Source organism: Magnolia sinica, chromosome 10 (genome assembly GCF_029962835.1).
Source record: "Magnolia sinica isolate HGM2019 chromosome 10, MsV1, whole genome shotgun sequence".
NCBI classification, from domain to species: Eukaryota; Viridiplantae; Streptophyta; class Magnoliopsida; order Magnoliales; family Magnoliaceae; genus Magnolia; species Magnolia sinica.
Genome location: NC_080582.1, coordinates 15,971,290 through 15,993,834, shown reverse-complemented (window position 1 = coordinate 15,993,834; position 22,545 = coordinate 15,971,290).

The following is a 22,545-nucleotide window of genomic DNA, read 5'->3' as shown; positions in this document are numbered from 1 at the left end:
GATTTTACTAACTTTAGGTTAAAAGTTTTTATTTTATTTTTATAAACTAACCTGTTTTCCTGTTTTGTAGGATCCTGAAATAACTTCTAAATTGGTAATCCCTTTCTAATTCCTCTATTTTTTCTATTTTTAGAATTATTGTTTGAGTTTTAGAAATTTTCTATTTTCTAGTATTTTTCTATTTTTAGGAACTAGTTTATTTTTAGAAACTTTCCTCTTTTGTTTTTAGAAACTTGGTTAGTTATTTCCTTTTTTAGAGTTTCTTTCTAATTTTAGAAACTAACTAATCTTTCCTTTATTTTTAGAAATTTTCTAATTCTGGAACTTTCCTTTTTAGAAACTAACTTTCTATTTTTATTAACTTTCTAATTCTAACTCTTTTAGAATCTAACTTTGTTTCCTAATTTATTTTTAGAAATTTTCTACTTGTAGACTTTTTGTTTAAAAACTAACATTACTTTAGAATTCTTAGATTTAGAAACTAATTTCTGTTGTTTTCTTTTGCAGGATCTTAATATAAGAATCTCTAGTCTGGTAACATCTTTCTAACTTCTCCTCTTACTTTATGTATTGCTGTAGGATTCTTCTTTTTTCTAGGATTAGACTCAGAGTTAGGGTTCTACCATGGAAGCGTGGGTACGTGCATATGCCGAGATGGATAAGAGATATTGGGGAATGCCTGAGGGTTGTGGAATTCAACGTATACCTCAAGATTTTTCTCCATCAAGAACAGACATTGAGAACCGACTAAAACGTTATGTTCCATCTGTTAATAGGGCCGTATATGATCGTAATTATGGAAACGAGGATTATTATCAACCATCATATTCTCCCATGTATGATCAGTATGACTATTACCAGGGGAAACATCAAAATTTGGAAGATGAACCAACTATATGTTATAATGATTACCCTCTTGGATACCCTACCATTGATATCCAACCAGAAACAATCCAAGAGGATTTAGTTCAGCGTAGCCTGGCCTATCTCACGGAAATGAGAAAATCGTTGGAAGCGCTTAATTCGCGCCTTGATAAGATAGAGGAGGCTCGGTTATCTCAACCACAATTCATTCCAGAAATACAATGCGAGAAAAGTGATCCTAACTCGCTTTGGAAGAACTCTGGAATTATAAATGAGGAGTTGGATTCTATCAATGAGCATATGGTTCAATTTCCCGATGAGTTGATCTCAATGACTGTTCAAAGGAATGGTCAAGATGCGTGGGTATCTTTCAAATACAGTGATGATGACACACTTTCCTCACATGACACACAGGATCTCAATGATGACGTAGAGGTTAGTTTTTTCAAACCTCAACCGAACTTAGGTGTAGAATGTGAGGAGAGCGACCCCATCCCAAGTGTGTACTGTACGGAATTAGACGATGATGCTTATTGGGATGATGATCATGAATATACAGCCCAAAGTCCCCTAGAATCAATCTCAAGTTTGGTCCAGGTCAATGATCAAGATGTACATGAAGTGGTCGGTCATAATGAGCCACTCCCCTCACCTGACATGTCTGATTTTAAGGTAGAGGATGAGCTCCTTACAATCGACCCTTCTAACTCTTGTGAAACATGTTTGGACCACTCCTCTGAATTAAATGATGATGTGATTCGGGAGAAGGACGAGTTGCTCGCTACGACCTTGGAAATTGAAACCACTAAGTTGAGGCCACCATCTGAGCTGTACACATTTGACAATTCAACACCTCGATTGAGTAGTTTCAATGAACAAAGTGATCACATCGATGCTTCCCCTATTGATTTTCAATCTATCTGTGTAGGGCTGGAGCAAGAGAGCACACCTCCGTTTACCTTTAAAGACAATGGATTCCTTGGGCAGATCATCACAAGCTTTAATGTGGAAAATGAGTCACCCTTAGCTGAATGTCCCAACTCTTTTGATGATTGTTTGGCACACTTTGCAGATTCAAATGATCCCATGATAAGAGACATAGTGAATGCCTTGCAAGACAACATCTCGGTAGTCATCACTGACCGAGAGAACCCTTACTTTGAAGCCCCTTCTTCCACAGATCCTAAATGTTTACCATTAAGGGAGGAGGAGCTGAAAATTGAACCGAAGTCTGACACGTCGGAATGTGTTGAGACTACATTACTTCTTGTGAAGTTTTCTAAACTTTATCTACCTGTAGTTTCTGATTCACTATGGGATACTAACGTTGAAACCTCTTCTGTCACAGGTGAATCGTATATACTATGGATACCTCAAGCACTTCAACGGAAAATTTCTTATGAGGCACATAAGTTTCTCTGGAAAGTCATACTCCAGAGCGTCCAAGCCTATTGCAAAAAGGGCTTTTGGATGATCTGTTGAGGAACTTACTAAGAAACTTATCAAGATATTGGCCAGAAGAGGAACCTTGCGGTATGATCGAGTAGTTTTTCCCTGCATTCATAGGATTAGGGTAGTTTGCTTCATACTATTCTAGTTTTCGCAGTAAATTTCGCACAACATCTTTTCGCAGCCAAGTTCGGGGCTTCATAAGTCCCTTGTTCTTTGTACTTTATCCGTAAACCCTCACGAGACTACAACTCGTCTACTAGGGGTAACCTAGGGGTTTAAAGGCTTGTTGCATACGCTAAATGCAATTGAGAGCACCTACGAAAGTGGTATAGGTAGGATTTTGTCTTTACTTTTGTTGGTTTCTCTCTTGTACTGACCCCCTTTTACGTAAATAGCTATGGAAAGCCTCTTGATTCTTTCAGGTATTATCTTCCCATCACTTCTCATTTACTTATTTTGTCCCATGTGCATTGCATGCTTATTTCTTTTACATTGAGGACAATGTAGATTTTTGGTTGGGGGTGGGAGATTAGGTTTCCTTCTTGGTCTTAAGCAAAAATTGTGAAATTTTTTAATTTTTCAGACTTTCGTATGAATTCGAAGCGATTTTGACAGCCATCTTGGACTTAGAATTACAAGATAAGTGATGTTGGAATTGATGACTCTTGGATTCAACTATTGTTAGATTTCACAGTTAAGTTAGCACTATTAATCCATGATTAGAAGTTTTAAACACTGATTGAATCCTAATTTTACATGTCACATCTCGCTTACACATTAAGGTTTCATTCGATATTGAAGGATTAATTTGGTGATCACTAAGCTTGAAAGGAACCAACTTAAGAAATTGAAAAGATTGGGCGAATGGTTTTCACCATAGGTTTGCTCCCTACGGGTGAAGGTTTGATTCCCCAAGGTTGACATTCATAAACTTTTTGGCGTCCGATCTTTACCATAGGTTTGCTCCCTATAGGTGTAGATTCTATTCTCCTCCTTGGCTGTACTTTTAAACAAGTTGACATAGTGTGAAAATCATCAAAAGCTGGAAGAATGAATCAAGCTTTGAGTTAGGTGTTGGTTATCATGAATTATCTTAGTGTTTACCGATAATATCATGAAATTAAGAAATGAACCTTAATGATAAGCCGAGATTACACGATACACCCATGGAATTCAATATTTAGAATCATTCTAATTAATGGATTAATATTTGAGCTTGATTATGAAGTACCATGCGCTTAATTCCAGGAGAAAGTAATGCCAACATTCATGAATCTTAGAATTCGAGTATCTGAATTGTTTTACATAAATCTCTTGAGTTTGTAGAAATTGTCCTGTAATTCTCAATTTATTTTTCGCATACCTTGCTCGGGACTAGCAAGATGCTGGTTGGGGGTTGTGTTGAGGGTCAAATATTGCATATCAGACCCTGTTATTGCCTGAATTTTCAAACATAGTATTGTTTAACGGCCTGATTTAATCATGTTTGTGATGCAGGGCGTATTCACGAGCTTGGACTGGAAAAGGGTACTAAAAGCATGGATTTAACAATCTAAAGTCACCCAGGCAAGTGACAGACCCTAGGAGACCAAGATTGACAGATTTGCACGCCAGGGATCCAAGAAAATCGAGGAATTGAAGCTCAAGTGGCCTGAAAAGTGTCCAGAATGTAAGATCATAGGGTTCCCACCATCCGATCAGTTCGAAACTCCATATGTGGCCTGAGGACCATAAATGAACCGTACACGTAAAATTTCAGCTCCTGGATCACTGTGGAAGTGGCCCAACGGACAGATCAGCCCCTTTAATCATTATGTGGGGCCCGCCTGATATCTGGATATACTTCAAAATTGGTATGGATGGTTTATAAGATATGACAGAATGGATGGACGGCACAGATTTCTCTCAAACATTACGATGAACCTATATGTACATTGCATGTACATAGGGTACATGTGCACGAGCAATGCACCGGACGGAGAGTCCGGTCAAAAAACGGGCTGACCCGAAGTTCATTGTTAAAAAGGAAACAGCGTCCGACGCTGTTTCGACAGGCGCTCGATGTGGGCCCCACTCGCGCCTCATTTCGACAATCCGAACCGTCCAGTCATTCCAGAGGATCCAACTGACCGTACAAAAGGGATTTCTCCAAACCCATACACGCATATATGCGTGGGTCTCTATTTAAATGCAGGATGGATGGCTGAGTTACAATTCAATGGGCTGCATCAACGGACAACCAAAACGTCCATCTCCAACCGGAATTCCGAGGCGAATCCAACTGACGGAGTGGATTTCCTCTCCAACATCGTTCATGGCCTCCACCAACATCCCAGCGCAAGAGCCGCGCAAGCCCTGTTACGCGCAACCGAGACTTCCAGGCCGTTCCGTGATCAGGACGGTGATCGGATCAGCAATCCAAATCGTTCATCCTCATCAACAGGGAGCCGTGACCACCTCCAAGAAGTCCGATTCTGATCTTGGACGATCAGTCGTCCAAAATCTCAAGCCAAACGTGGGTTGATCGCAGGTCCTCCGCTTGTTGCTACGAAAGTTTTCTTATTCCGACTCCAACACGTTCTCTTGTGCGGAAGACTTCCGCCTAGAGTGGGGAAATTCGGGTCCGACGAGTTCTATAAAGGGAGAGAGGAGGAGCAGCGGCTGAAACGGGGAGTGTGGAGGGAACGTGAGGGCTGGACGTGGCTTGGGTTGCTGAGATCGTGTGGAGCTTGGCTTGGTTTTTCAGGGCGTGAGCTGAGCTTGGTGAGAGGGAGCTCAGTTGAGGCATGGCGGCACGTGAGCTCGGTTTTGGAGATGAGCATGTGGAGGAAGCATTAGAAGGAGGGGCTGCTGAAGGCTTGGGCTGGACCTGGACCTGGTTGTTTTCCTTTTTCCTTTCTCCTTCTTCTGTTGTTGATTTTTAAGTTAGCCCATTCATGTGTGGCTAAACCTCTTAGCTAGGGCTAAGAGGTGAAGCCTGTAGAGAGATGGGAGATTCTACTTTGTGCCTTTAAAATTCATAAACTGAATTTGATTTAGTTGATTATTATAAGGAATATTTTTCTTAGTCTTTAATGGTCTGTTGTGACTGAAATTACAATGGGTTTGTAATGGCTTTGAATATTTCTTTCCCCTTTTTATGTTTATGAAGTCAGGAAGCCCTGTTGTTCATCATTGCTCCATGGGCATGGTAGGATGATAGTACCCTTCCTAACTTTCATGTACATTTGATTGGTCGGTAATTAGTTTAATCCTGTTGTTTGCTTTGTCTCCTGGGCATGGTTAGATGATGGAATCCATTCTAATTCATATACCCTTCACCTCTTGAAAACTATATCAAAGGAAGTCTAGTTAAATTCCATGATTTCTGAAGCAGGCATAATTTCTCCCTGATCTCTACAAGTGGATCCTCTGAATCCCTAGTTTCCTTCCTCTGAATTACTTAAGTTTTAGACAATTATTCCTTAAAATTCTATTTGTTTTAGATCGCATCTTAGACCAGTTCTAGTTCTACCTAGTTTCAGGAAACGTACAGGTTTCAGTCCCTGTGGATTCGACCTCGGTCTTACACCGATGTAGGACAAATGGCAGAAGACTTCATGGAGCTATTGGAACGCCAACGGTCCAATCAAAAGGCACGGAAGCACTAGCAGAAATCAAGAGCCCTGATTGTGTGGAGGTTCCATTCTCGGATGAAGACAGCCGGGTCTCTATTTTTAGAAAAGTATTATTTGTTAATAAATAAGTCAGAATCAATCTATGCCTTGATTGTAGGCTTGATTACTGTCCGTTTCCATTCCCTTCTCAATTAATCCTATTTTAGTATTCTAGCAGTTCCTCTATAAATAAAGATGTAATCTGAATAGCAGAGATATCTTTCATTTAATAAAATTTACCTCTTGTCCTTTTGAGAATCTTCTCTCTGGTTTGTAGGATTTTGACGTTGGTCTAATCCTTTTTTCTGTTTCATGCTGTGTTAGTATGAGTCACAACCAGTGTGACAAGCAATGCTGATAACATCACAAAATATATACTGAACTATTTGTTATGTGAACATATAATTAAATTTAAAGATATTTATTTACAAAAATATTTTTATATATAATGGCCTTGCAAAAGTCATAGGCGAAGTCACAGACAAAATTGTAGTCTTCAAGACAGCGGCAAGGAGGTTGAAGAATGAAGATGTCTAGCAAAACCAGAAGCAGCTGCAGCAGCTGAAGCAAACAGGCATAGCAACAGCAACTACCCTCACAGCATAACAGGAGCAGAGGACGATGATCAAACAGAGCAATTTAGAGGATCAGACCCAGAACCATCCAGAATTGCTAGCAGGTTCACCGGAACACAACTCTGAGAATAACCACTACAGCCTTACTCCGACTTGGCAACACCGAGCACATTCTAACTCTGATTCTCCATTAATACTTCATCATCTAGCTCCTGGATTTGAAGAGAAAATGCTTCAGCTAAAAACCCAAATCCAGATTTATCCAAATCCAACCGAAAGAGCTGCATCCATATGCAGCTGATCACACTCCAAACTTCAGCAGGAACAGCTTTCCCATTCCAACCAACATCAGCTAAAACTGTCCAAACAGAGGCGTCTGCAACAACTACCGTAATCAACTAGCAACAGCAATCCAAATGGAGCAGCTGCATTGATTTACATTTAGACACAAAACACTCAATTACACACACCTCGATTTCACACATACCCTTCCCCTGCCCACTAACACACTATACAACACACACCCAAATCACCTCTTCAACTTCTGCATCTCTCTCTCTCTCTCTCTCTCTCTCTCTCTCTCTCTCTCTCTCTGACACAAAACACTCAATTACACACACCTCCATTTCGCACATACCCTTCCCCTGCCCACTAACACACTATACAACACACCCAAATCACCTCTTCAACATCTGCATCTCTCTCTCTCTCTCTCTCTCTCTCTCTCTCTCTCTCTCTTCACACACACACGCATGCACGCACTCACTCACACTCACATATGCACGCGCACACACAAAGACTTCTATTAACAGCATGAGCAGCACAATATACATTTCGAAAGAGAGAAGTATGAGGGCCACTGAGCTTGCAAAGCAGGCCAGACACATCCACCACCTCACAAAGGGCTACAATAACTTATCTCTAAACCAACTCCATTTATTCATCATACAGCCTAGCCTGCGATGAGCTCGACTACAGGCCGCATCCAACAGTAAACTTGTAACGGCGGCAACTACTAGAACCATTCATCCATATTTATATTTTACATAACTAACCTGCAGCCCTGGCAGGCACATACAATACTCTGCAGATAAGTCCATTCCTCTAAGCCTGCATCAGAAGGTCTTACACAAGGGAAGCTCAGATGCGTCTGCAAGGTAGGAAAGAATCAGAATCTGAGGGCATTGTACACTTCCCAGCCCTTACAGACATGCTTCCTGCCAATTGGATCAGCCTTTGCTTCTAATGCAGCCCAGCCCTACGCCATCCATTTCTAAGAGACCCCTAACTTCCATAGGGAGATCACTTCTCGACCACACCACGGCTTCATAGACAAGCTAGTCTCTCATCTGCTGCATTTGCTCTCTCTATAAACATGTGAGATGGAGAAGTCTAAGCATTCAAGCTCCTTCTTGATGTCACCCACAATATACCAGATCTTACAGGGGATGCTATGATGGTTGAGAATGGCCTCTGTTGCCACTAGGGAATCTAATTCAATGTTTACATTTGACAGGTTAAACTGTTTACATATCTTAATACTGTCCAAAATGGCCCTTTACTCTGCTTCTGTGTTAGATGAGATACCATAAGATTGGTGAAAAGCAAAGAACAGGCATCCTAAAGTGGTCTCTGCAGACTCCTCTGCTTCCACTTTTGCCTGGGTTCCTGCGAGAAGAACCATCAACATTTAATTTAACCCAGCCTGGGGATGGTCTTCTCCATTTAACAACAGCCACTTTGTTTCAGCAAACAATAGCTGCTTTCACCCCAAGCACAAGCAGCCCGATATTTTCCAAAAATGAGTTTGACATGTCCCCCGGCATGCAGCCCACTGATTAGCTAAGTACAACACAATGTAAAAATTATACCATTGGTTGTCATTTTCCAAGACATCCATGGCCACCTGATAAATGGACCAGCTTGATTCTTGGGCTAAAAAGGTGTTTTTCCATTGAGGCCACCTTATGAATGTCCAGGTTGCACATAAATGTGTGAAGGAGATACATCTAGCTGAGCAATGAACTTCATTTGAAAATTTGTCCAATCGGTTTATTAAAATGTGAGATTTCTACATCAAATGATTACCAAAAGTTTTTTTAAAAAAATAAATAATAAAAAAAAAAAAAAACAAAACAAAACAAAACAAAGGGCCTATTTGGATGACTCATTGTGGTCCACACAAGAAGTTAGAAAACAAAATGATCTGTTATAGCATAATTCATTATGCTGAGAACAGTAGATCATCAGTTTGTAACCTCGCAATGTATTTGTAGTAGAATTTTCCAGCACACTCAAGATCTCCAAGCACGGTATATGAGTCTGCTTTGGTGGGCTGAGTATTTGGCTTGTGAGCCTACCAAAGCTTGATTCCATAGCTCACTGGTTAATAGCTCGAACTGTTAGAGTATGGCGAATTAATCCCTTTATCTCATAGCCCAGGCCCCACATCTCATGGGTTAGGACCTCGGCCGAACCCCCTTCGTGGGCCCCAAATCACATGGGTCGTCCACCCCGAGTGTGTCCCCGCATCCCACGGGCTACCCCACTCGAGCCCGGTGTGAAATGCACATTAATCACCCCTAGCAAGGAGTCTCGAATACAAGACCTCCCCCATGGGCCCCAAATCACATGGGTCACCCACCCCAAGTATGCCCCTGCATCCAACAGGCGACCTCACTCGAGTCTAGTGTGAAAATGCGCCTGCATTAATTACCCCGGTGAGCAGTCTCGAACACGAGACCTCCCGCTTTGATACCAATTTGATGCAGGACAATTAACCACTTGCTCTAAAAGCTCGAACTGTTAAAGTATGGTGAATTAATCCCTTTATCTCATAGCCCAGGCCCCACATCTCATGGGTTAGGACCTCGGCCAAACCCCCTTTGTGGGCCCCAAATCACATGGGTCGTCCACCCTGAGTGTGTCCCCACATCCCACGGGCTACCCTACTCGAGCCCGGTGTGAAATGCGCATTACTCACCCCTGGTAAGGAGTCTCGAACACGAGACCTCCTTGTGAGATCTCCAAGCTCAATATAAGAGTCCTTTGGAGGGGTGACTATTTGGCTAGTGAGCCTACCAAAGCTCAATTCCATAGCTCACTGGTTAGGATTGAAAATTGGGCATGTACTGGGACCCAATTTCTAGACCTACCTCAACTCGGCAACCCAAACATTTATCCAACAACGCCTGTTTATTTGGATTGGATAAACATGATTAAGAGTGTTGATAAAGAATTAAAGATCCCCACCATGGAGCAATTGGGTTGGACCAGTCGGGATTGGGATGAACCTGGCCTAAGTTTCAGCCTTATCCATGGGTTGGGCTGAGGTCATTAGTTTATGCCTTGTTTTTTTTATTGTTGGATCACTGTCATCTGTAATTTTATTGATATAATAGAAAATTACATCTACATTAGTGGAACATAAATGAAACCTGAAAAACCAAACAAACTCATACAAAGTAGCAAGGCCCGGAACAAGTATCATCTAACACGAAAGACCAATGGACCCATTCTAGTCTATCAGGAAAATAAAAGGAAAAAAAATAAAAAATAAGTCCTGCTTACTGCCACAAGCATGATTTGCCAAGAAAATCCGGTACTAGTTTACCTTTCCAAAATACATGCAAAAGAGCAACACATCCAATTTCTTCTTAAAATTCATAATTCAAAGCCATTAAAACTAAATCACCTAAGTCCACTGGCTAGAGGTGTACACGTGTCGAACCGAGTCAAGCTTGGCACAGCTCGACTCAGCTCAGCCACTAGCTGACCCCAGCTCGAACTCGACTCAGTCCTCGAGCCTGACTGGCCAGTTCGGCTCGGTTTGGTTAGCAGCTCGGGCCAGTTCGAGCCAAGTTCAAGCCAAGATCGAGCCTGTGAAACATTTTCACAGACACATGGAGCGCACTTTTAATTTCTTACTGTATGTAAAACAGCAGCAGCGATTTTACAGGTATTTCATCAAACACCTTGTAGGCAACATTAAAATCAAGAAAATGGTATTTGTTTCATATACATACCTTCCTTGCCACCAAACGACACTGTTGTGGCATGTCATCAAACACTTGGTGAGCAACATCGATATTGAGCTAACCTAGTCACTACTGAACTGGTTCGATTCGAGTTGGGGTTCGATCCAAGTCGAGCCGAGCTCGGCTAAGCTCTAACTCGGTACGAAATTTGCTCGAATTTTCAGCTCGACTCGGCTCGAACTCAATTTCGAATCGAGCTTTTTCAAGTCGAGTCAAGCGAGCTAACTCGGTTCGTGTACAACCCTACAATGGCACACCCTCCTCTTTCTACCACTCTACCACATCATAACACAATTAAAAGAGAATTACAATAGTTCAAGAACAGACGAATAACATAGTAAACAGGCTTCATGGTTGATCTTTCCAAGCCATTCATCTTAAGTCCGCCATCATGGATGGACGATTCCCCCAAAATCTCCCAAATGGGAAGATCCTAGGCTCCTAGTCATCAAATATTTGGCCTTTCCTCCAGTGAGTGTTGTTTCTTGGTTCATTTCTTTTTAACAATAGGAAGGTTACAGTTGACTGATTGGGAGGATATACTGGGAATGGTCCATCCATGATCGGGGATGTCTTATCAATGGCTTGGATAGACTAGCCATGGGCCCCACGCCAACCAGGTTCCGAAACCAACAGGGAACTCGGCTTCTTTAACTTCTATTAATCTTGGTGTAAACAACGATAGGTATTGGATGCTTTAGTGCTGATAGATTCAAAGCTCTAGCGACCCGTATGCACGCATCTGGAAAATAACCGTCTTGTGCGTTTGGATTTCAGAGAAATGGTTCCTCCCACACAGTGGGATGAAAGTAGCTCCTAACTGTTTCGATTACAATCCTCATTTTGGATGGCAGACGGTCACCATATTTTCGGTGCATCTAAGATTGGCCGTTAGCTATTTACAGGTCTTTGTAGTGACAAATCTCATTTTCTCCCTAATTTCTCAGTATAGTGTACCGAAAATCTCACTTAAAACAAATTTTTATTATAAATTAATAAATATTTTAGAATTTAAATAATGAACCAGTTAAATTCATGCTTTTTGAGAAGGAAAATGACCGAAGTACCCTCGTGTATTTTTTTTCTTTAGAAAGTAATGAAGTCAAAAAAAATTGCAGCAGCCCACACAGTTTGTGTATGACATTAGCAACCAAATATAATAATCAGAATGATAAAAAGAAAAAAAAATCTTTCTGGTAGAATCACCGGATGGGCTGCACTTATAATTTGATGTTTTTAAGAGGTGTATATTATTTTTTATGGTGTTTCTCGTCATCCTTTTAGATTGATCCAATTTTTTGTTCCTCTCCACATCATAGGGAATTATATCCATTGGACAGCTTGAATATTATAAAAATATGTAATGGGCCCTATGAATGTCTACTTTCTCACTTTCAAAATAAACAAGTGCACCTTGGGCATTATGGTAATTTCAGTGCTAAAAAAAAAAAAAGGACTGTCATTCTGTCATTTTGGTTGGTAAGGGCATTATTTGGTAAATCCTAATTTGTGATAAAAATCCCTAATTAAAATGTGAGATTTCTATAGCAAACGATTACCAAAAGTAGAAAATACCAAGGGTATTTCAATGACTCCCTGTTTAAGACTACAAATCGGCCATATGATGGGACCCGATTTCCAGACTTACCTCAACTCAGCCGATGCATATTCCCGTAACCCAGCCCAAACTATTATCCAACCGTGCCTGTTTCTCAGCGTTTTCATTGGTCAATGTTACTATAAGTGCCACGTCATCAGAGTTTTTAAATATATTAAAAATATACATTTAATAAGAAGTATAACAGACGTTAAACGGAATCGGTTTGCGTGCTTAAGTAACTCAGCAGGGTAAGCGTACTGAGTAAAGTCTGTGGAGCCCACCGTCATCATTCGTGCATTGTATTAACTCCATCCATCTCTTTTATCATCTAATTTTAGGGTTTTACAACAAACATTAATCATATCCAAAGATCAAGTGGACCACACCACCTGAAACAGTGTGAATTGAATTTTACCGTTGAAAAGTTGTTGGGGGCCCACAGAAGTTTTATATCAAGATGATATTTGTTTTTTCCATTCATCCATGTCTTTATGATCTTATGAACAATTTGGATGAAAAATAAACATCATTGGGGGCTTAGAAACATTTCAATGGTGAAAATCAATACTTCCACTGTTTCCTTTGGTATTGTCTACTTGAGCTTTTGATATACTTCAGTTTTGGGCTCAATTGCTAAAATGATTTGAAAAAATAGATGGACCGCGTGGATAAACCACAAGAATTCATAGTGGGCCCAACAGAGTTTACTTAGTACGATAAGACTGGTACACAATCCGATTTCACGTTAGAGATGCGGAATTCCAGCAATAGCCTTTTGCAATAAGATCCTGCCCAAGGATTCTGGATGGGCCACACTGCGACGTTTGTGATAAATCCAACCCGTTCATCCATTTTTAGATATCATTTTAGGATATAATACCAAAACTAAGGTGTATACAAAACTCAAATGGGCCACACGAGAGGAAACAATGGGGATTTAGTGTCCACTGTTGAAATATTTATATGGCCACAAAAGTTTTGCATCGGTCTAATATTTTGGTGTTTCACTTCATCTTAGTGAAAATGACCTTATAAACAGTTTGAATGGCATATAAACATCAAGACGCCTAGAAAGGCTTCAACCGTAGGAATTTCTTTTTCCACTGTTTCATCTTGTATGGCCTAGTTGAGTTTTTTATTATTCTAATTTTTGGTTACATGTCTTAAAATGAGCTCTAAAAATGGATGAATGGATTGGAATTCTTATAAACATCATGGTGGACCCCACTATACATCCCAGTGCTGGAACTTCATGCAAAAGGCTTTCCCCGGTGAATCCACGTCCACGGTTTCCATTGGAAACGGACTGGTTACTCCCCTGCCACTCAGTACTATGTGGGCCTACTATAATGTATGTGTTTCATCTATGCCGTCCATTTATTTAATTTTCTAGATCATTTTATGATTTAAGACCAAAAATCAGGTATAACCCAATCTCGACTGGACCACATTACATGAAATAGTGTTGAATGAACGTTGACCATTAAAAACTTTTTGGGGGCTATAAAAGTTTTGGATCAAGCTTTTCCCTTCATCTAGGTCTTTATGACCAAACCAATAGATTGGATGTCAAATAAACAGTACGGTGGGCCTTAGGAGGACTTTAATGATGGATATCCAATCACCATTGTTTTCCTGTGGTGTGGTCCATATGACATTTATATCCCTCTCATTTTTGGGATCAACCCCTAAAATTATTTGTAAAAATAGATTAACATAATGGATGAAACACATACATCATGGTGGGGCCCACAGAGTACTGACCACTACCACTACCGAGCTGGTGGTGGGGGAGTAGCCAATCCGCTTTCATTTCCATTTGGAATTCAGTGCCACATTGGGTAGTGAGACTCGCTACTAAAGTGATGTGACCTAGTTATGTGGTCCCATCATGAGGTATCTTTTGTATCCACATTGTCTATCCATTTGGAGAGATCATTTTAGGGCATGAGCCAAAGAATGAATCAGATCCAAAACTCGAGTGGACCCCACCACGGAAGACAGTGAAGAGAGTACGCTCACCATTAAAAACTTCTAAGGGTCACAAAAGTTTTCGATCAAGCTGATATTTGTGTCTTCGCTTCTTTAATATCTATGTTAACTTATGAACAAGTTAGATCTCAAATAAAAATCATGGTGGACCTTAGGAAGGCTTCAACAGTGGACGTCACTCTCCTAACTATTTTCGATGGAGGGGTTCACTTCAACTTTGGATCTACCTCATTCTTTTGACCCTGTACCTCGTCACTTTGTACGCAACATCGTCACTTTGTCTACTGTACTCCGTCACTTTGTGCTACAACCTCATCACTTTGTCTACTGCTCCCCGTCACTTCGTGCTGCAACCTCGTCACTTTGTCCAATGAACCCCGTCACTTTGTACTGCAACCCCGCCACTTTGTCTACTGAACCCCGTCACTTTGTACTGCAACCCCGTCACTTTGTCTACTGCACCTAGGGGTGTACACGAGTCGATCCGAGTCGAACTGGGCTCAACTCGGCCCAGCCCGGTCACCAGTCACACCCAGCCCGAACCTGGTCTGGCCCGATCACCGGGCCAACATGTCTAGCCCGAACCCGGCCCGGTCAGCAATCGGGCGAGTTCGGGTCAGTTTCGAACCTTCGAGTTCAGGCCAGTTTCGGGATGAGTCGGGCCAAGTCGGGAAAACCTACAAAACCGAAAATAGCTGAAAACCTACAACAATAACATAAGAGTAAGAAAAAAAATTAAATCCCTCTTTAAAACGTCCACAATTTAAAGCTGAAAATGGGATTGTACGTCCAAGATCGAATCCAACGCCATCACCAATCAGTTTGAAAATCAGAAAAAACAGCTTGAGATGTCATCCATGGCTAGATCTGATTCAGAAGTAGCAAAAAGAAATAGCCAAAACCCCTTAAAATAGTAGGTCCGCTCGAACCACAAAAATAACTAAAAATCAAATCGTAAAGTCAGGATCAGCAGATCGCATATCTCTACACAGATCTAACCTCAACAAAAACTGCTCGAAATTCGATCGTAGATACAAGATTCAATACAATAACATGAAAAAAACCACAAACTTCGCTGTAAGTCCGATCATAGATTCAAGATCAGATACAATAAAATAAAACCTTGTTGTAGATTAAAGATCTACAACAATAACATAAGAAAAACAACAAAATTCACAATAAATAAATAAACAACTCAAAAGACTACATATAACAGCTAAAATCCCGATCGTAGGTTCAAGATCATATTCAATAATGCCACCACATAACATGAAAATCAGAAACAGGTAATGGAAATCTCATCCACAGTAAGATCTACACCGTAAATAAAAGATAAAAATACCTAAAATCCCCTTAAAATAGCAGATCTATTTGATGTAACAACATCTCTCGAGAGCTAGGCCATGAAAAGAAAATGAAGAAAAATAAAATTTCTGAATCTGAAATTACAGAAAGGAAAGAAAGAAAACGGACATACCCTGAGAGAGAAGGGTTTCAGAAGCTTTTTCTTTTTCTTTTTCCTTAAAACAAGGTATATATACCCTAAAGGGCGAGTCGGGACGAGTCGAGTCGAGTTTCGGGCCAAGTCGGGCTTTTTCGGGCCGAGTCGAGTGAGTTAACCGGGCTAGTCCGGTTTGTGTACACCCCTAATTGTACCCGGTCACTTTGTATACTGTACCCTGTCACTTTGTACAGCAACCCCGTCACTTTGTCTACTATACCCCGTCACTTTGTCATGACCATCGTTGTCTTTGAACCCCGTCACTTTTTGACCCCGTCACTTTGTTTCTGAATCCGTCACTTTCAGACGCAACATCATCACTTTCTCTCATCCGTCACTTTGTACTACAACCCTATCACTTTGTCTTGAACCCCGTCACTTTGTCAGAAGCCGTCACTTTGTCTATGCAGCATAAAGTGACGAGTTCAGAGACAAAGTGACGAGGTGTAGTACAAAGTAACAGGTCAGTAGACAAAGTGATGGGGTTGAGTAGACAAAGTGATAAGGTTGCAGACAAAGTGACGGGTTACTGACAAAGTAATGGGGTTCGATGAGACAAAGTGACGGGGTTACGACAAAGTGACGGGGTTCACTAGACAAAGTGACGAGGTCGAAGCACAAAGTAACGAGGTATAGTAGACAAAGTGACGAGGTTGTAGCACAAAGTGATGGGGTACAGACAAAGTGACGATGTTGCGACAAAGTGACGGAGTTCAATAGATAAAGTGACGGGGTTGCAGTACAAAGTGACGGGGTTCACTAGACAAAGTGACAAGGTTGCAACACTAAGTGATAGGGTTCGGTAGATAAAGTGATGGGGTCATAGTACAAAGTGACGGGGTTCAATAGACAAAGTAACAAGGTTTGGATTGGATTCAGTCGTAATAAATGGTGGGCATGACTCTCTTTACTATTTTCTGTGGTGGGGTCTACTCGAGTTTTGGATCTGATTCATTTTTTGGCTCATGCCCTAAAATGATCTCTCCAAATGGATGGACGGTATGGATACACAACATACATCATAGTGGGACCCATATAAATAGATGACATCACTTAAGTAGCGAGTCTGTTTCACTGAATCTCAAATGGAAATGAAAATGAAAGCGGATTGGCTACTCCCCCCACCATCAGCCCGGTGGTGGTGGTGGTCGGTACTCTGTGGGCCCCACCATGATGTATATGTTTCATCCATTCCGTTAATCTATTTTTACATATAATTTTAGGGGTTGATCCCAAAAATGAGAGGGATATAAATCTCATATGGACCACACCACAGGAAAACAATGGTGATTGGATATCCATCATTAAAGTCCTCCTAAGGCCCACCGTACTGTTTATTTGACATCCAATCTGTTGGTTTGGTCATAAAGACCCAGATGAAGGGAAAAGCTTGATCCAAAACTTTTATGGCCCCCAAAAGGTTGTTACTGGTCAATGTTCATTCAACACTATTTCATGTAATGTGGTCCACTTGAGATTGAGTTATACCTCATTTTTGGTCTTAGACCATAAAATGATCTAGAAAAATAAATGGACGGCATGGATGAAACACATACATCATGGTGGGCTCACATAGTACCGAGTGGCAGGGGAGTAGCTAGTCCGTTTCCAATGGAAACCGTGGACACGGATTCACCGGGGAAAACCTTTTGTATGAAGTTTTAGCACCGGGTTGTATAGTGGGATCCACCATGATGTTTGTAAGAATTTCAATCCATTCATCCATTTTTAGAGCTCATTTTAAGACATGTAACCAAAAAACAGGATGATCAAAAACTCAACTAAGCCTAACAAGATGAAACAGTGGGGAAAGAAATTCCTACAGTTGAAACCTTCCTAGGCGTCTTGATGTTTATATGCCATCCAGACTGTTTATAAGGTCATTTTTACTAAGATGAAGTGAAAATACCAAAATATTAGACCGATGCAAAACTTTTGTGGCCATATAAATATTTCAACAGTGGACACTAAATCCCCACTGTTTCCTCTCGTGTGGCCCATTTGAGTTTTGTATACATCTTAGTTTTGGTATTATATCTTAAAATGATATCTAAAAATGGATGAACGGGTTGGATTTATCACAAATGTCACAGTGGGCCCATCCAAAATCCTTGCGCAGGATCTTACTGCAAAAGGCTTTGGCTGGAAATCCGCATCCCCCGTTAGACACGTGAAATTGGATTGCGTACCAGTCTTATCGCACTGAGTAAACTCTGTTGGGCCCACTGTGAATTCATGTGGTTTATCCACGCTATCCATCCGTTTTTTCAAATCATTCTAGGGGTTAAGCCCAAAACTGAAGTATATCAAAAGCTCCAGTAGACCATACCAAAGGAAACAGTAGAAGTATTGATTTTCGCCATTGAAATGTTTCTAAGCTCCCAATGATATATATATTTTTCATCTAAACTGTTCGTAAGATCACAAAGACATGGATGAATGGAAAAAAACAAATATCATCTTGATACAAAACTTCTGTGGGCCCCCAACAACTTTTCAACGGTAGAATTCAATTCACACTGTTTCAGGTGGTGTGGTCCACTTGATCTTTGGATATGATTAATTTTTGTTGTAAAACCCTGAAATTAGATGATAAAAGAGATGGATGGAGTTGAAGCAATGCACGAATGACGACGGTGGGCTCCACAGACTTTACTCAGTACGCTTACCCTGCTGAGTAACTCAGCACGCAAACCGCTTCCCTTTAACGTCCGTTATACATGTATTTTTTTTTAATATATTTAAAAAATCTGATGACGTGGCACTTATAGTGACGTTGACCGATGAAAACGCCGGAGGCAGGGAGTTCCTGCCTCCGGGAGGCAGAGGATCCGCACTCTTCTTAATTTTGCCCAAACTATTATCCAACCGTGCCTGTTTCTCTGGATTGGATAAACATGATTAAGAGCATTGATATTATAAAGAATTAAACATCCCCAACATGGAACAATTGAGTTGGATCAATCGCGATTGGGATGAGCCTGGCCCAAGTTTCAGACTTATCCATTGGTTGGGGTGAGGTGATTAGTTTATACTTTTTTTTTTCCTTTCTTTTTAATTGTTGGGGCACTACCGTATATAATTTTATTGATATAACAGAAAAATAGAAAAACTGAGTTTTGCTTACTGCTGAAGTATGATTTGCCAAAAAAAATCTGATACTGGTTTACCTTTCCGAAATACATGCAAAAGAGTAATGCATCTAATTTCTTACTGAAATTCATAATTTGAAGCCACTAAGATTAAATCATTTAAGTGCAATGGAACACCCTCTTCTTTCTACCACATCATAACAGAAATAATTGAAGAGAATTAGAATAGTTCAAGAAGAGAAGAATAACATAGTAAACAATGGGAGTTCAAGCAGAGAAGAATCACTTGGTTATGGACGCCTTTCTTCGAAATGGATGTTGCATGGCTTGATGCTGCCCTCCCATAATTTTATGCTTTCCCACCATTTCAGCTCACCTTGGATCTCGACTTCTGCTGTAGAATCATTTGTGTTATTGAAAGGAAGCTTCTCCAGCATCGGGCATCCTCGAATCTTCAACTTCTTCAGCATCGGCAAGTGGCCACCACTAATGCATTTTAGCTTGCGTAGCTCCCAAAGACGTAAATCAACTAGCTGTGGAAATGCATTTTGCCCTGCTACATTGTCTTCTTCAAAAACCTTCTCCAGTCTACAACAGAATTTTATTTCAAGTAATTTGAGATTCTGTAACCGAATGCTTGAAGAGAAGAAGTAGATGAGCTTCGGGCAACATTCCAAATATATATTCTTTAGACATGCGAAGCTCCCTCTTCCCAACTCCCCCCGACACACTGTTCTTAATTTGGCAAGATCGGACACCCTTAGATTCTCTAAACAGACCACTGCATCAACGTCTGCCGTTCTTCCGACAACCAGATACTCCAATTGATGGCATTTCTCAATCCAACATTCTTTAAGGTTGTCCATCTTCATGCCGAGATCGGACAGTGCCTTAACGAATGCATTGCCGTACAAATGAAAGAATTCTGTCATCGAGAGAACCCCTATAACACCGTCCAGGGAATTGTTACCCCCGCAAACCTCCAGAATTCTTTCATAACTCAAAGATGGCTCAAATCTTGAATAAATACGCCGGTAGAGAAATTGGTTTCTTTTTAAAGGAGCACATATATCCTTGCGACCTCCTTTGCAGGGACAGACCAAGAAATGGAATTTTAGAAAGTAGGATTTCCAGAGTCTGGATTTTTTGCCTAAAGACTTGAAAACACCAGCATCACTGACCGAGATGCGACATTTGTTGCTGTCTTGGTGCACTTCATGCATCAAGTCCAAGCCACAACGATCCCAATTTAATTTTTCTGGAAGCCGATGTATATTTCTCCAGTCAATCGTCTTCAGATGCTCCATTCCCAACAGATCCAGGCACCGCATGCTAGTCAGATTGAAAATTTCATCTGTGAGCTCTTCCATTTTCGTGCCTGAAAGATCAAGTGCCTCAAGTTTTGAAAGTTTCTGCAGACTAACCACTGTTAGTAGAGAATGACAACCCTTGAGTGAGAGCCTTTTGAGGGTGCAGGCACCCGATATGTCGAGACGTCGGAGGCTTTGCATGTTGTGGAAGGATACCTCCATCGTTTTCATCAAGGGAGTTTGATGGAGATCAAGGATCTCAAGCTTCTGCATATCCTTTAAGAATGCAGGAACAACCTCTAGCTTGCACCAGCTTCGAAGCTTCAACAACCGTAATTCGTGAAGGCAGGACATGGATGATGGCAGGGAAGAGATGCTCGTAGAAGAAAGGTCAAGGACTCGGAGTCTGGTCATGTTCTTGAAAAAACTGTCTGGGATTTCTTGCAAGCGATCGTTATCATTGAGCAACAACGTCGAGAGAAGAGAGTAGTTTGGAGAGCTGAATTGAAATGTTTCTACCTGATTGTGGGATAATGAGATCCATTGGCATGCTTCTTCCCCGTCTAAGTTGTATTTCACTAGGAACGTCTGAGAATCAATCACTTGCCTCACATGAGAATTCATATCCACATGATAGCGTCCTCCCGATGATTCATCCATTGTAAATTGCTCTTGTAGCCAATCCATAAATCCGTCTTCAGTAGTTTGAAATTTTGACGTGCTATCTAAATATTTTCCATACTTGTTTAGATAAAAGTGTAGGTAATCTGGGTTTGATGACATCAGAGACAGTAGCACCATGCATCTCTCTGCTAACTCTTTGAGCAGTACATTCCCAAGTCTCTTGAAAGCCGCTTCTTTATTCTCCTCCTCATTGAAGGATCCATTTAAAAAGCCCTCCGACCTCCAGTATTCATCTATCAAGGAATCCCCATCAATGGAGCATCCGTTTCGACAGAACAAGGAGACGTAAGAGAAGCATTTCAAGACCATGTCTCCTGTTGTTGAGAAACCAATGCTGGTGGCCACATCGGCTGCCTCTTCCTTCAAAAAATCCCAGGCGTCTTCTTTAGACCACCCCCCCATCATGATGTTTACTTGGGCTCCCATTTCCTTACAAACTTCATGGGATCGAGTCGTGATGACGACTTTGCTGCTGCTGGTGATAGCAGATGCCATGACTGGGGGAACTCCCATCTCTTCCAAGTTGATGCTTTCCCAAACATCTTCCAAGACAAGGAGGAAACGCTGGCCGCTTAGCTTAGCCGAGATTAGTTTAGCAGCTGCAGAGAAGTGCATGGACTTTGGGATCTCCAACGCCTCCTTGATTCCCATCTGTACCTCCATCAACCGATTCCTTCTTCCCTTTGCATCCAACGCCATTAAAAGTCGTCTCCTTAAACTCGACAAATTGTCCAATTCTCCTCTGATTCTCGCCTGCATCTTCTCTGCAAGACACTCGACCCCCGATGCTCTTACTCGAATGATTACATCAAACAGACGACTAGATTCTCTGGATTCCTCCACCACCGCTGCAACCACTTGTCTCATGATCCTTGTCTTGCCCACTCCCTGCCATCCCCATACGGAGAACACTGAAATCTTTTCATCTCTCAAGCAATCCCAAATCTGTTGCCTCATGCATCGTGACCAATCGTTCACAATCTCTCCTCCTCCTCTGAGCCGTCGATCATCATCATCCCTGGAGTCTGCCATCGCCTCCGCGCGATCCCTTTCTGCAATATTTGAATTCCATGTTTCATGAGGGTGGAAATGGAGAGGGATCAATTCTCAAGCCGGGTTGGGCTAATGATGTAGAGCAGGTCGCGGACAGTTTCATGGCTAAGATGGATCAGAAAAGGCCCGGTCGACGACAGAAGTGATCCGGACCATCGGACCTTAGATCGGGCGTATCTCGCAATCCGGAATGAGTTAGCTGACGTAAAATATATGATTTTGGGGTAGAACGAGCTACTTTAGCCAACCAACCCAGCTACGCCGGGTTGCGCCGCCCGGAATTGCGAAAAACCCCTTGATTGACGGTCGTTTCCCTGTTTTAATTTCGTTTTTACTATAAATAGTAAGTTTTAGTTTGATTATAACTCTTCATCCGTTGGGCTTTAGGAGTTGCGCCCAACGTGAAAAGAGCTTAGAATAATTACGAGAACGGTTTGGTGAAGCCAAATAAGACACTTACTATTTTTGGCCGAAAACCTTGTGCACTAGTAGACATCACGACCGTCTATAAATAGTAAGTTTACTATTTATGATAAGTCGCGGATTCTGAGAGTTTGAGTTGTAGTTTGATTATGATTTCTTTCCCATTGCTTGATACCCTTATTTAAAGGGTTGTGAACTCGATTTTATTAATTCATCAATCAATTTCGATTTTATTAGAATTTATTTCTATTCTCTGCTTTCTTTCCTCGTGGATTCGAGAAGTCTCTGTGAGGAGTCCAGAGAAGT